This window comes from Mirounga angustirostris, unplaced genomic scaffold (genome assembly GCF_029215605.1).
Source record: "Mirounga angustirostris isolate CCGP_5_RB_7025 unplaced genomic scaffold, mMirAng1.0.hap1 SCAF_15, whole genome shotgun sequence".
NCBI lineage: Eukaryota > Metazoa > Chordata > Mammalia > Carnivora > Phocidae > Mirounga > Mirounga angustirostris.
In genome coordinates, this window is record NW_026991723.1 from 64,911,934 (window position 1) to 64,926,735 (window position 14,802).

At 33.8% G+C, this 14,802-nt stretch overlaps 1 pseudogene; it reads left to right on the forward strand.

Annotated features, from left to right (window-relative positions):
* The first annotated feature begins 10,486 nt into the window (after window positions 1-10,486).
* Window positions 10,487-10,603, forward strand: LOC123850360 (U2 spliceosomal RNA; annotated as a pseudogene).
* The last annotated feature ends 4,199 nt before the right edge of the window (window positions 10,604-14,802 follow it).

The following is a 14,802-nucleotide window of genomic DNA, read 5'->3' on the forward strand; positions in this document are numbered from 1 at the left end:
CCTCTTAGTTTTATTACTTGTGAGTTTCCATATTTTTATTTGATTCATGGATATTTTAATTTAAAAATGGGAAAGATTGCACCGGGCGCTGCTGGTTGTGCACTATATGAAACCCAAGATGCTACAGTAATATCTTCAAAATAAATTTAAGAACACTTTGGAATGCTGTTCTTTTTTTTTTTATTCTTATGTTAATCCCCATACATTACATCATTTGAAATGCTGTTCTTTATGACTGTGACAGTCTTTATGACTGTGAACAGGTAAATCAATTCAATGCAATTCAATCCATTTACTCTATAATCTTGCAAATACAAATATACAAGCAAACATCTCTTTTATTAATGGTTTTCCTGAGCCTTCACTTGCTATTGTCACTTCACTTGCATAGTTGCTATCAAATTACATGTTCCTAGGAGTTTTTGTATCATAGGCTCAATTTTTATCACAGAACTCCAGGTTAATGTTTAATCTCTTCATCTATTATGTCTTCTTGTGAAATGTCCCCTTTTACAAAATGTTTTTATTTGAGTTTAGTTGACACAGAATGTTAATTAGTTTCAGGTGTACAACATAGTGATTCAACATCTCTATAGGTTCTGCTATGCTTGCAAGTATAGATACCATCTATCATACAAAACTATTATAATATCATTGACTCTATTCCTTATGCTGTCCCTTTTATTGCCACGACTTATTCAGTCTATAGCTGGAAGCCTGTGCCTCCCACACCCCTTTGCCCATTTTGCCCATCCCCCCACCCTCTGGTAATCATCAGTTTGTTCTTTGTATTTATAGATCTGATTCTGCGTTTTGTTCGTTTTTTAGATTCCACATATGAGTGAAATCATATAGTATTTGTCTTTTTCAGTCTGACTTATTTCACTTAGCATTATACCCTCTAGGTCCATCCATTTTGTCACAAATGGCACACTTCAGCCTTTTTTATGGCTGCATAATATTGCATGAAATGTCCCTTGTTAACAACTATTTTTATTACCTATTTTACCTATTTTCAATTACAAAACAGAGCTACATTTCACAAATGAAAGTAGTAAAAGATTTACTTTGTTTTATGACTTTCCAACAAGATGTGTATCATAATGGTGTACAATAAATACGGAGCATTCACTACAGTGCCATTGCTTAATATTTATGCGCAGTATTGAGATGTATTTGTGAAGGAGATTCAATAGCTAAAATAAATGTAAGAATATCTACAAACACGATACGAACAAGAATATATCCACTTAATTTTAGCTACTTTCTTATGATGCATTTTATTCATTCACTGCTCAAAATTTTCAGATTCCACTGAGATAAAAACAAAATTGGTACAGGAATGTGCCAACCTTTAAACTGCATGTTCATTATAGGGAAAAGGGAAGTAATATTTATTGGCAGCTTATATGCTTTATACTAGGAACTTTTAAATATATTTCATGGCTTTCTTACCTCTCAGGTAAATGTAAATAACTAATTTACAATTAAGGACACTTAGCCTTAAAAATGTTACATGATGGACGAAATATCCATGGCTTTAAATTTAGCACTGTTAGGGGTGCCTGGGTGACTCAGTCAGTTAAGCCTCTGATTATTTATTTCAGCTCAGGTCATGATCTCAGGGTCCTGATGTCAAGACCTGAATTAAGCCCAAGTCGGGCTCTGGGCCAGGCGTGGACTCTGCTTAAGATTTTCTCTCCCTCCCCCACCTCCTGCTCACATGCATGCACACTCTCTCAAGAAAAAAAAAAAAAACTCCATAGTTGTTACGAGTTTTGTATTTTTCATGATCAATTAGAGCTCTATATCGTTAATAAACATGTGGATTCCTACACATGAAAGAAGAGTTAATAACCTACATTGAAATTGAGCTGATAATTATTTGTCAATTATCTCAATTATGCAGAACTTTTGTTCTTGTAAGGGCAATGTCTCCCTCAATCTGGACCTATGGTCTATGTGACCTTTAGAATTCCAATGACTGGTTAAATTAAGTATGAGCTTGCCTAAAAGGGTTGCCCCATTAATAGTACCCAGAGTTATAAGGTATTATTTAGCTAATATTGAGCCACAATCCACCCCAAAACTTAGTAGCTTAAAACAATAATATTTATTAGCTTTTAATTTGGTGTATGCAATTGATACTGTGCTCAGCTAGGTGCTTCTTCTTCTGGTCTCTGCTAGCATCCCTATGACTCATAGTAAGTTGTGGTTTAGGTAAGGTCTGGTTTTGCTCCAGGGCATGTCAGCTGACATCACTGAATGAATGCAGTTCATGAGGTTCATGGTTCACGAGGCCTCTCATCCTTCAGGAGGTTAGCTTTGGCATATTTACATAGTCCTTGCCAAAGAGTAAAAAGGAGTATGCAACAGTTCTTGAGGTCTAGGCTTTGAACTGGCATACCACCAGTTCTGCTTCATTCAGTCAGTCAAAGCAAACCACACAGACATCTCAGATTTAAGAGACAGAAAAACAGATTCTACCTTTTGATTTCAGGAGCTATAGGAAGTCTCATTGCAAAAAGTATGGATAAAGAAAAGTGTAAAAAAGAGGTTCCATATTTTGTAATCAAGAAGTAGGTAATTAAGAACCACTTCCTTATAAAGAAAGACAACAATAGCCTACTCCTAAAACTTTGTCGTATTGGTGATTTCAGTAACATAGTAGTTGTGTCATTTGGGCCCACATATAGTGCAAATGGTAGCAGCAGCCATGACCAGAGAAAATTAGGGTAATGGGAAGTTCAAAATTATCTGTTCCACTTTTAAAAGAGAGGGGATAAGCTCCTTGATGTCAGTGTTAGCAATGATTTTTTTTGGATTTCACACCAAAACCAAAGACAACAAAAGCAAAAATTAAACAAGCAGGACTAAATCACACTAAAGACATCTGCACAGAAAAGAAAAGCATCAACAAAATGAAAAGGCAACCTGGTATTCCTACAGAATATAGAATGGGAGAAAATATTTGCAAATCATATGTTTGATTGGGGTTGATACTCGAAATATATAAAGAACTCACACAATTCAATAGCAGAAAGACAATCTGATTTAAAAAAAAAAAGGGGGAAAGAGCTGAATGACATTTTTCCAAAGGAGACATAAAAATGGTCAAGAGGTACATGAAAATTCACATCACTAATCATCAGAGAAATGTAAATCAAAACTACAATGAACTATCTCCTTACACCTGGTAGAATGGCTATCATCAAAAAGAGGAGATAAGTGTTGGTGAGAATGTAGAGAAAAGGAAACCCTTGTCCATTGTTGGTGTGAATGTAAATTGGTGTGGCTACTATGGAAAACAGTATGTTTTCCTGAAACATTAAATTCCTGAAAAAATTAAAAATAGGACAGTATGATCCATCAATCCCACTTCTGGGTATATATCCAAAGAAAATAAAAACAGGATGTTGAAGAGATACCTGCACCCCCATGTTCACTGCAACATTCTTCACAACAGCCAAGAAATGGAAACAACCTAAGCATCCATCGATGGATGAATGGGAAAAGAAGATGTGATATATATATATAAATGAATATTACTCAGAGAAGAGAAAGAAGGCAATCATGCCATCTGTGACAACATGAATAGACCCTGAGAGCATTATGCTAAGTAGAATAAGCCAGACAGATAAAGACAAATACTGCCTGGCATCACTTATATGTGGAATCCAAAAAAAGTCAAGGGGCACCTGGATGGCACAGTCAGTTAAGTGACTGATTCTTGGTTTCAGCTCAGGTAGTGATCTCAGGGTTGTGAGATTGAGCCCTGCGTTGGCTCCGTGCTCAGTGTGGACTGCTTAAGACTCTCTGCCCCTCCCCACTGAGTGCGCGCGCCCTCTTTCTCTCTAAAATAAATAAATCTTTAAAAAAAGGAAAAGAAAAGAAAGTCAAAACAGAGAGTAGAAAGTGGTTGTGGGAGGCTGGGAGGTGAGGGAATGAGGAAGAGATTGGTAAAAATGTACAAACTTTCAGCTATAAGATGAATAAGGTCTGCAGATCTATTGTATGATGACTACAGTTGATAACACTTTATAATTGAATTTTGCTAAGAGTTGAATTTATATGTTCTCACACAAGATAAATACGTGAGGTGATGGATGTTTTAATTAATTAGATGAGAAGAATCCTCTCATAATGTTTATATATATATAATAATCACACTGTATGCACTAAATATTTTACAATTTAATATGTTAATTATACCTCCATAAATTGAAAAATAATCTCCAAATTACCTGTTCCAAATAATGTGTTAAAACATGAAATTGAAATAATCTGAACAATTTCTATTCTATTGGCTTGTAAGCATATTTATCTCCTTAGCACATATCACCATATACAACATTTTTGCAGACATATTATTTGTCTTGAGCTTAATATATACTAAGTAAATCCTGAAATACCATGTCTAATACATTTTAATTGGTGTGACTGATGCAAATTAAAAAATACAAATGACATTTTCCTCTTAATTTGAAATCAGAGAGGTGTTGAAAATACACCAGTGATCCCAAATTTATGTTCAGGAAATTAAAACACAACATATTCAAACAGTCAACAGCAACATGCAGCTACCTTGTATTTTTGAGAAATGAGAAGCATCCTAGCTATTTGATTCATCCTTTGTGTAACTTACAAAGGTGATAAGAGACTGGGAAGCACTTCTTTCAGGAAATACACATAGAATTCTAACTATATTAGAAAAATTCTGGGCAACATTTGGGTTATCACAGTGAAGTATGAAGTGAAGTTATTTTAGATGAGAACAACCAGATTTGATGAAAAGTTTGGGCAATAGCCCCTTTGACATAAAGCAAATGAAATTGTGCTCCTTTGACCTACAGGAAGAAAGGATGATTTTGGATTTACTAAGAGACTGGAGTATATGAAATGGCCCTGCACAATAGATGAGGAGCAGGTCTTCTTTTTCTGGACTCAAGAGTAAAAGGGCTCTAATTAGATTATAAATCAGAGAGACAGTCTATCCTGTAATAGTTATAAGATCCTGAAAAGAATTATTTTAAGGGTAAGAGTAGAATCTGCTTCTCTGAATGAGAAGAGTCTATTTTAATGGTACTTTGAATAGCTCACGCTGAGGGATAACTTAGCTGACCTCTCCATGAACACTTTAGCCCTGTGATTTGGTACACAAGGCTCAGTGCCATATTTCACAGGCAAATTTAAAATGAATCTCTATACTCCTGAATGGAAATGGAATCTGTACAGCTAATTTCAAACCAGTCTCTTCTAATTAATAACTAAATTACTTCTAAAATAATGGAAAAAATGAACAAAAAAAAAGGGAAAAAATCCTACATTGTCTGCCAAATAACTAAAAGATCAAATGCTAACATTTTACAATTATTTGAACATTAACATCTTGCAATAACTCTAAGAACCAAAGGGCACAAAGGGGCATGGACTGTCAGCAGTTTCGTGTGTTTTACAAGGTATAATCTGAACAACAATTTAAAATATGCAGGGATAAAAATACACCAAGGAATCTGCTAAGAATTCAAATAGGAATAATAGGTTTTAAAGTACGCTGTTCAGAACAGATAAGAAATGGAGAAAGAGAATGAACAATCACAATCTAGAGGTATCTTTGAAACTGGTGATGGGACAACTCAAACATGGGCCTCCACCGATCCTATATCTGTGTATCTTATAAGAGGATTGTATAATTGTTCGGATAAAAGAGAGCAGATCCTCAGAGAACACAGACACTTTATAACAGAGAGCAATTTCATACCGACTTTGCTCCAATTAGGGATATATAAAACAACACAACAGGGGACACGTGTGAAACATGGAACAGATGGAAAAATTGAAGAAAAACTGTATTTCTGGATGAGCTACATCCACAGAAAGATAAATTGTTTGGGATTTTCATTACGCTGAGAAAGCATTATGTTTTTAGGCAGAAGGATCAGAAGATACAGGAAATTAAAATACAAGAGGATGTTTAATCAAAAGAGAAATCAATGAGTTGAAGTATAAGAAGAAAAAGTAAAATAACATAATTAAAATCCACATTATAAACAATCAAGTGCAATATGCAAATGTGCTAAAGCTATTTAGAACAAAATTGGTGAAAAACAAGCACTCCCAGAATGCAGAAAAAAAGATAAAACAAAGTTATTAGTTTAAGAACAGAATCATAGAGAACAGAAATTCAATACATGGTCTGATATGCACTCTCAGGAAAGAAATATAGCAGAAATTAAAATATAAATTTAAATAGAAGGACAATTATCTGTGCTATGGAAAAGAAAAAGAGATTAAAATGGGTCATATCCTTCAGAAAATCAAAATAAAGAGGTCCATGACTAAATACACTATGGATTTGTTTTTCCTATTTCAAAAACAGAAAAATTTTTCCCCAAATTTCAAGCAGAAAAACAAACTTAAGAAAACAGTCTTCTGACCAAAAAACAAAAATTTTGCTAATTTCAGATTTTCTCTGCAATAACAAACACAAGAAGACCATGAAGAATTTGTTGGTGGCATTTTTAGGAAAAATTGTATATACATCACACATTTTACACCCAACATAAATGTCTATGATATATGACAATGAACAAAAATGCATTCTCATAATGCAAGGATTCTGAAAATATCTTATGTGCCAGGATAAAATAAAAATATTTAAAGATACATATTAACCTAAGAAACAGAAAAATGAAAAACACAGAATAGATAATTCATGTTGTATATTATTTGGGACAAAAGCAGAAAAAACCCCATGATATATTTAAATGATTGTTATAAATGTGCTTATAAAAATAGAAACATATTAAAAAACTAATGTAAATATAAAGTGAAAATATGCATACTGAATATGCATGTGCATATAAAAATTGACCATAGTCTTCTAAACCTAAAATCTCATATTAAATTAATATGTGTATGAATAAGGGAGAAAATATGCTGGTTACTTCAAATTTAATGGGATATGGTTACTAAAAGTTACTCTCTAGAAAGAGAATCTCAGAAACACTTCATTGTTCTAACAATCAGAAAAATTTAAGTTAAGGATGTTTTGAAAACATAAAGAAAAGATTTCAAATCAATAAAAAAAGAGAAAAAATCCAATAAGCATGTATAAATAAATTTATGTGTGGAAGGAAATAAAAATGGATTACCTGTGTCTCTTAGAAAGTTACAAGTTTAGGGCATGTATGCTGCAGATTTTGGTCAAAATATTCCAAGGAAACACATTTTTTTTGATCACCCATTTTGAACATATATAGTAGTTTTCCATTAATGGTCTTCCTGTAATTTAATAGGCGATTGTTCCATTTCTTTCAGACCCATAAAATCATAATGAAATATGTGTATGTGTGTGTATATGGGGGTTGGGAGAGGAATGAAGGAGGTAGGTGTTCCTGGATTATTGAGTAGGGGAAAAAAGACAACCTCATGTTCTTATTCCAGAAGGAGAGTAACTACTAACAAAAAATATGATTATAAATAGAATATATAATTTCCAAAATTCTTGCAGAGCTAGAATAGATTACTATATTAATAAAACAGAAAACAGTAAGCATTATATAGAAATAAGTAGACATATATATGAACAAATTCAGTTGGGTTAAATTCACCTGTTAAAAGATACAGGTTATATGAATGGGAAGAAATCAGGGAGGGAGACAAACCATGAGAGACTCTGGACTCCGGGAAACAAACTGAGGGATACAGAAGGGAGGAGGGTGGAGGGATGGGGTAACCGGGTGATGGGTATTAAGGAGGGCATGTGTGGTGAGGAGCACTGGGTGTTATATGCAACCAATGAATCATTGAATACTACATCAAAAACTAGTGATGCACTATATGTTGGCTAATTGAACATAATAATAAAAAATTAATTTAAAAATAAAGAGAAATATTCATAAAATGAGTAAGGGAGATTCACACACACAAAAAAGATACAGGTTATAAAATTAGATTTAAACACAAGATGACATCACTAAGTGTTTCCTCCATAAAAACAAAAATACATCAGAAAAATGCAAATGTAGCAGACGTAGATTTTATAAAAATAGTATTCAGGTAAAATTCTTAGCAGAAAGCTAAGAATTTTAATAATTCTTAATTTACTAATTTACTAATTTAATAATTAATTTAATTTAATAATTTAATAATTTAATAATTAAATTATAAAAATTATCACTAACTTTAGATAATTGAAATTAAAATTTAGAGTAGAATAATCACAAATCCATATACTTGAAAATATTGAATCAAAATGTATAGAAAAAGATTCATCAATAAAATAAGAATTGAAAAGCACAGTAGTAAGTGGTAATGGAATACCTATCTCAGTTTTAAACAAATGCACTTAGAAAAAAATGTGTATGGAACTGAATCAATCATTATACCTTTTATGTTATTTAATCATGTTTTTAAAATATCTATATATCAGCATTGTATCTCTACTACAAATAGCCATTCTCTCCCAATGGACTCCTAAAGATCAGATTGGTTATTTGTAATTTCAAAGTATTGGAAACAATTCAAATGCCCATACCTAGGAAATTGGTTGAATAAACTCTAGTACATCCACAAAGCAAATATTATGCAGATGTAAAAATGTAAGAGCTAAGTCTCTATGAACTGATAATATATTGTTAAATGAGAGGGGAAAAGAAGTGCAAGATAAGCATATGCATCATGTCAACTCTTGGGAAAAAAAAGATAATGATATATTCATATTAATTTTTATAGAAATACACATAGGAAGAAAACCAGAAACTAAAAGAATTGATGGGTGAGGATTGGGCATAAGGGATAGGGAAAGGGGAAGGAAATTTTTGAATCTGTCTTCTTAAGCAGCTTTTAATTTTGAACCATGTGAATCTACTTCAACACAATTAGCCATATCATAAGGTAAAAAGTGTAAAGTGGTCTTGAGACTTAGAAGGTGTTTTGTTAACAGTGGTATTGGTGTAGCAGTTCTAAAATTTTTTGGGGGGGTATTTTAGTATTAAGCAAATGAGTGAATATACTGATGTTAGAAACAAAGTTTCTTATTGTGGGAGAAAGGCCAATAAACTGTAAATATAGAAATGAAAAGAACTGTGGTATCAGATTGAAATGAGAAGAATCAGTATGAACTCATTACAATTTCTGTCTACTGACATGGTCTAGAAGGGATGCACTCAAGTAACACGCAGCACACCTAACACCAGATCTTGGTTTCTAAATAACATTACCCATTCCAAGGAAGCAGGGCTCTTTGAGGAAATGAGAAATGACTGATTCAGGGAAAGTTAGTGTTTGTTGCCTGGAATATATGTGCCCGAAATAAAGGAAGCTGCTGTTTCCAACAGCAAAATAATCAACCAAATGACAACAACAAAAACTGATGGAAACATGTCAAAAGGACACAAGAGCAGCTTGAGGAGCTCCCTCTGCCAAATTTGGGAAAATCTGAACATAAAATGAGGAATGTCAGGATTGGATTATAATACATTGACTAAATGAACAAAGAACCATTATATGGGAAGGGGCAAAATTTCTTTACATGGAAATGACAACTAAACCACGAGGGAGATATGATAATTTAAAAAAAAAATCAACATTGTAAAATGATCCTAATAATACTTGATTCAGACAAGAATCATCAGTGGATGACAAAATCATTGTGAGAAAGATAGTTAAATAGGATATTCAATCTCATAGAATCCTCCCAAAGAATGGTTGTTAATCACAAAGAGGAAAGGTTCTTTACCATGGAGAAATCTGGTAGACACCACCTTGACACCTAATCAAACTTATCACTAATGAAAGGGAGTTTGACCTATCAGTTTGACTTTCTGTATTCTCTGTTATGTTGCATAGAAAACAGAAAGACATCACTATTGTGTATCCTGAAAGAAAAAAAAGAAAGTTGAGTCAATCTAATCACAAGGAAACATTCACACAAACCTAAATTGATAGAAATTCTGCATGACAACTGGCCTGTATGCATAAAATATCTCAGTAGGACAAAATATAAAGAGGATTGAGGAACTTTTTTTCTTTCTTTTAATTTATTAAAGAAGACTGAAGAGCCATGACAACTAAATGCAATGCATAATCCTTAATTGGATCCTGGATCAAGACAAATAAATGAAAAGCAATAAAGGATATTTTTGGAACAAGCAGAAGAATTTTAATATGAACTGTAATTGAGCTATTAATATTATATTGATGTTAAATTATTTCCGTGTGTGTGTGTTTATGTAAGAGAATGTTCTTCTGAAGAATTTAGAGGTATCACATTGTCTGCAAGTTAACACACATATAAATGTACATGTATGTATGTGCATGTGTGCATATGGAAAGACAGAGAGAGAGAGAGAGAGAGAGAGATGAGAGATCAAGCAGATATGGCAAAATAACAATTGTTACATATGAGTATATATGGGTATTCCATGTGTTGTTCTTAGAATTTTTCTGTAGATTCGAAATTCTTTTAAAAAATAGTTTGGGGATTGCTTCTCGGCCTTTTGGCTAAAATCAAGTGTAGTATCTGTTCTTATCAGTTTAAAAAATAGTTTGGGGAGAATTCCTCTAGTCTCAAATATTAAAAAGAATTAGAGTATATATTAAAGTCACAAAGATACTTTTAAGTATTTCCAGAAACAGAAATTTAAAATCTTGAAAAATTATAGACTCATTAAATACTGTATGATAAAATAATGAGGTAGAAGACTGTCCTTATCAAAGCAGTGCATATGATGTAATCCTAATATATACTCATATATCTATCCATGTGTATATGTGTGTATAACCAAGTTGGAGCATATATATCACAACACTAGTGGTAATTATACCTGGGTATTGAAAGATTAGTATTTTTAAATTTTGTTTTTGATGATTTTTAAATATTTTCTAAACATTCTATTTTGGACAAATTCACCATTCTGATAATGAAGCCAGAACAGAAATACAGTTTTAAAATAGACAACTTAAAAGTGCACATGTAACTTGAGTTATTTTCTCCAAGAGTTAGTCAAGAATTTTTTCCCATTGACAGTTTTAAAATACTCTACTAAGTAATTCATTTATCATGTTACTTGCCATTGCAAAGATATATTTATAGCTTTCTAGTTTCTCCCTTAATGGCAGATGGGTATTAAGTGTAGTCTTCTTCATTTCTCTTAATGACTACTTTTTTGTCTGCCTTCAACATTTACACTGCTCATCTTGGAATGCCTTCTGATGTGTTTGTACATTTCTGGTAAACATTTCTATGGAAGAGAACAGAAAATGCTGCTTGATGGAATACATACACTTAGAAATATTGGAGATTATGGGGACTGCGGTGTTTATGAGGACTGTCTTTGGGATCAGACAAGCTTGTTTGAATTCCATGCCAATCAATTAGCAACTTTTGTATCTTTCTGGTTACTTAGCTTTTCAGATACTTTGTCCTGTTATCAATTTTATGGTTCACTAAAAGAATTCAATGAGAAATTTTATAAAGTAAAGGGCACAGCATGTGTACTTAATAACTGTCAACTTTTTTTCCTTTTCTGAAACATACTCATTATTAATATAGGAGAGCTGATGATCCTTCCAGTTTTAAAACCCTCAGGGTTATTAGAAAAAGGACAAGATTCATAAACCTTTCCCCAAGGATTTTAAAGTGTCATATGAGCAAGATAGCAAATAATTGGCTTAGTTATTTAAGTATTCACCTTTGAAAATTTGGTGAAAAGAGAAAATCACTAGAGAGAAAGAACCATGTTCATTAAGATGAAGTCCTTCATTTAGGGGGAATTGTGTCATGGGAACCTTAGTTTAGGGGAAAGTCTTTCCTCTTCAATAGTTTAAATTTAGAAAACATTTATATAATTTGGGAAAATTCAGGAAAACATCTGTTCAGGACTGAAAAATAAGACAATTTATTCAGTGAATTTTCTTAGAAAATTTATGTTTTACCTCTAAAACCATTTGAGAGTGGTATCTTTATCTTAGTTGTTTTCAATAATGTTTTTTTCCTCTCACTTCTGGTGTATAATTTTGGAAGATTATCTTTTCCTCTAAATTTTCTTTTGAGAGTTCTGAAACATTAATCCAGAAGAGAACTGAATATAATATTCTCCTATAATAATATTGATATACTGCCTGTTTATATTCTTTCCCTCATTTTTCTCTATTCAAATTTAAATTTGATTGTTTTGTGACTATGTTTTGTAGAAGCAGAATGGATACAAAAGAAGAGACATTAATAGAGGAAAGGACATGCAAAATAGCCTTTTGCCACATCAGAAATTATCTGGAAATTTGAGAAGTTACTCCTCCACTTTTTGGTTTGTTCAGAGTACAGAGCTGAGGTCACAATTGCTCTTTATCTTGTGACAAAATTCATGCCACTTCTTACCTCCTAATATATTTCTGACTTAAAATTTTATATATAGAAGATTTTTGTCTAAAATTCCAATAATTGTTTGGGGTTAGTCTCAAGCTCTTAGTATTGTTACAAAATTTGGATTCTGAGTTTTCATAGAAACAGTGGGAAGTGAAAACTATTATTTTTAAAATAAACTTTTCATTTTAGAATAGTTTAACATGTACAGAGAAGTTGCAGAGATAGTACAGAGTTACTGTATGCCCTTTACCCAGTTCCCCTAACGTTAATACCTTTCATGACTATAATATATTTGTTGCAACAAAGAAACCAGCATTCCTACATTCCTATTCACTAAACTCCAGACTCTATTCAGATTTCACAAGTTTTACCACTATGTGAGGAAAAAAATTTTTTTTCTTATAATCCTGATTCTGTAACGGTCAAGGTAAGATCTGTTAAATCTAAAATCTACTTTCTATAAGCTAACATGAAATGTTTGGAAGTTTCATCCCTGCACTTTGACTCTGAGCCTGCGGCTTTTCTTTGGCACATCCTAGACTCCATATATACCATTTCTTCTTTATGTATGTATTATAACAAAGCTCTGAGCAAAAGTTCTAAAGCACGTATTATTCTTTTCTCTTAATTCCCTTAACTGGGATACCCTTGCGTCCATTACCCTCTGATTGATAGCTGCCAAGGGATGAGTAAAATTGTCAGTGTCCTTATCTCTGGGCAAGTGTAAATGACACAAAAGTTTCTCTCTGGCTCTGAATCAGTGAGTGGGCCTTCTCTTGAAAGGAGAACGTACTTTGTATGTGACGGGAAGGTAGCGTAGATAATGACTAACTCCTACCAGTGATTCAGAATGGGTGCTTGTATCAAAGCTTGCACAGTGAAACTAGCAAGCTGGCACAGATGGAGAAGTCCAGGAAGTACGTACTCATATACACAATGTTATGGCTTCTCACAACGACACCCATAGGTATTGTTATTGTTATTATCATTATTACAGAAAAGGCTCAGAGAAATTAAGTAACTTGTCTAAGATCTTATAGTTGAAATTTGACACCAGATCTCTTCTGCCTCCAAAGGCCATGTACTTCCTATTATACTCTGCCGCCTGTCTGACTAAGAGAATGCGTAACTCCTGCCTTGATCTCTCATTCCCTTTTTGGGAGAAAAATTATCATTTCAGTTTTATAATGCTTCCTCCTGACTGGGGTCTCCTCTAGATGTCAGCGTTTAGGTGCTTCAAGCTTTCATGAAAGGGGTCACAGAGTGTGTCTACAGTGGGCTATTACAAAATTAACTAACCCAAAGCAGATTCTTTTCCCTTATGCCCTTCTAGCTATGAATTTGTGTATATCAGGTTTCACCCATTAGATCCCACCTTGACTCTTTGTCACGAGGTCCTTTCTCCAAGGCCCCCAGTCCCTAGTCAGGTGCACATTCACTGTTGAGACCTGTTAGGAGGTTGAGTTAGCCCGTGCCTGGGCCCACGCTCAGCAGCAGCTCTCTCTGGTTCCTGGCTCCTATCAGTGAAGCGAAGCCTTCCTTCTCATAGCACCCCCTGCCCTCATTCCCCAGCATCACATCATATGCCAGCTATCAGGGGGAACTGCTGTTTTTGTTATTTTTCCAAATATACTTCCCCCTTGTCCATCTGATAGGCTCCTCTTTATTTGTGTCTTTCCTGACTATTCCATCCCTTTGGCTCAGGATCTCGGCTCCCCACATCCCCACACAGTTCTTAAGGTTCCCTTCTTGGATAAACTTTTTTTGCGTGTTACTATCCAGCTTCCACAACTGACACTATTTCTTCTCACGGACACGATCTGCTATCTGTGCCAGCGGCCCTGGTTTTCTCCCTCAGTCCTGCTAGACCAGCACAGGCAGGGTCATCTCAATCTAACTCTGCTGCAGGGGGTATATTAAGCATCTCCTTCCATAAGTCCATATTTAGATGTTTTCAGCAGTGTTACCTACTAAATACATTTTTATTAAAGATAAATATAATCAAACATCCCATAAAACTTGTTATTTTCAATCCAAGAGTATGGACATTTTAGGGCCCTTGCTACATATTGTTTTCCAGAAGGTATTAGCAATTTTCACTGCTTCTAGTAGTATACAAGTGAACTCATTTTACTGCACGTAGACAGGCCATGTAAATTAATTTTTAAACATTTCCTTATGTCAACTGTGTTTCCCTCATGACTTGAAAACAGTTATGTGTTGAACTATCACATATGGCTGCTCTACATCAGATCTCCCTCTTCTGTGGGATGACTCCAGTCTCCTCTAGTGTCTTGTCATTAGAACCTGCCTTTCTGCCAACACTTCCTGATTTACTTTCTGCCAACACTGTCTGTCTGGTTTCGTATTTTGGACTTTGCTATATACTTTTAGATAATTCTCAATTCCTCATGCTACTCTCTGCAAAACTA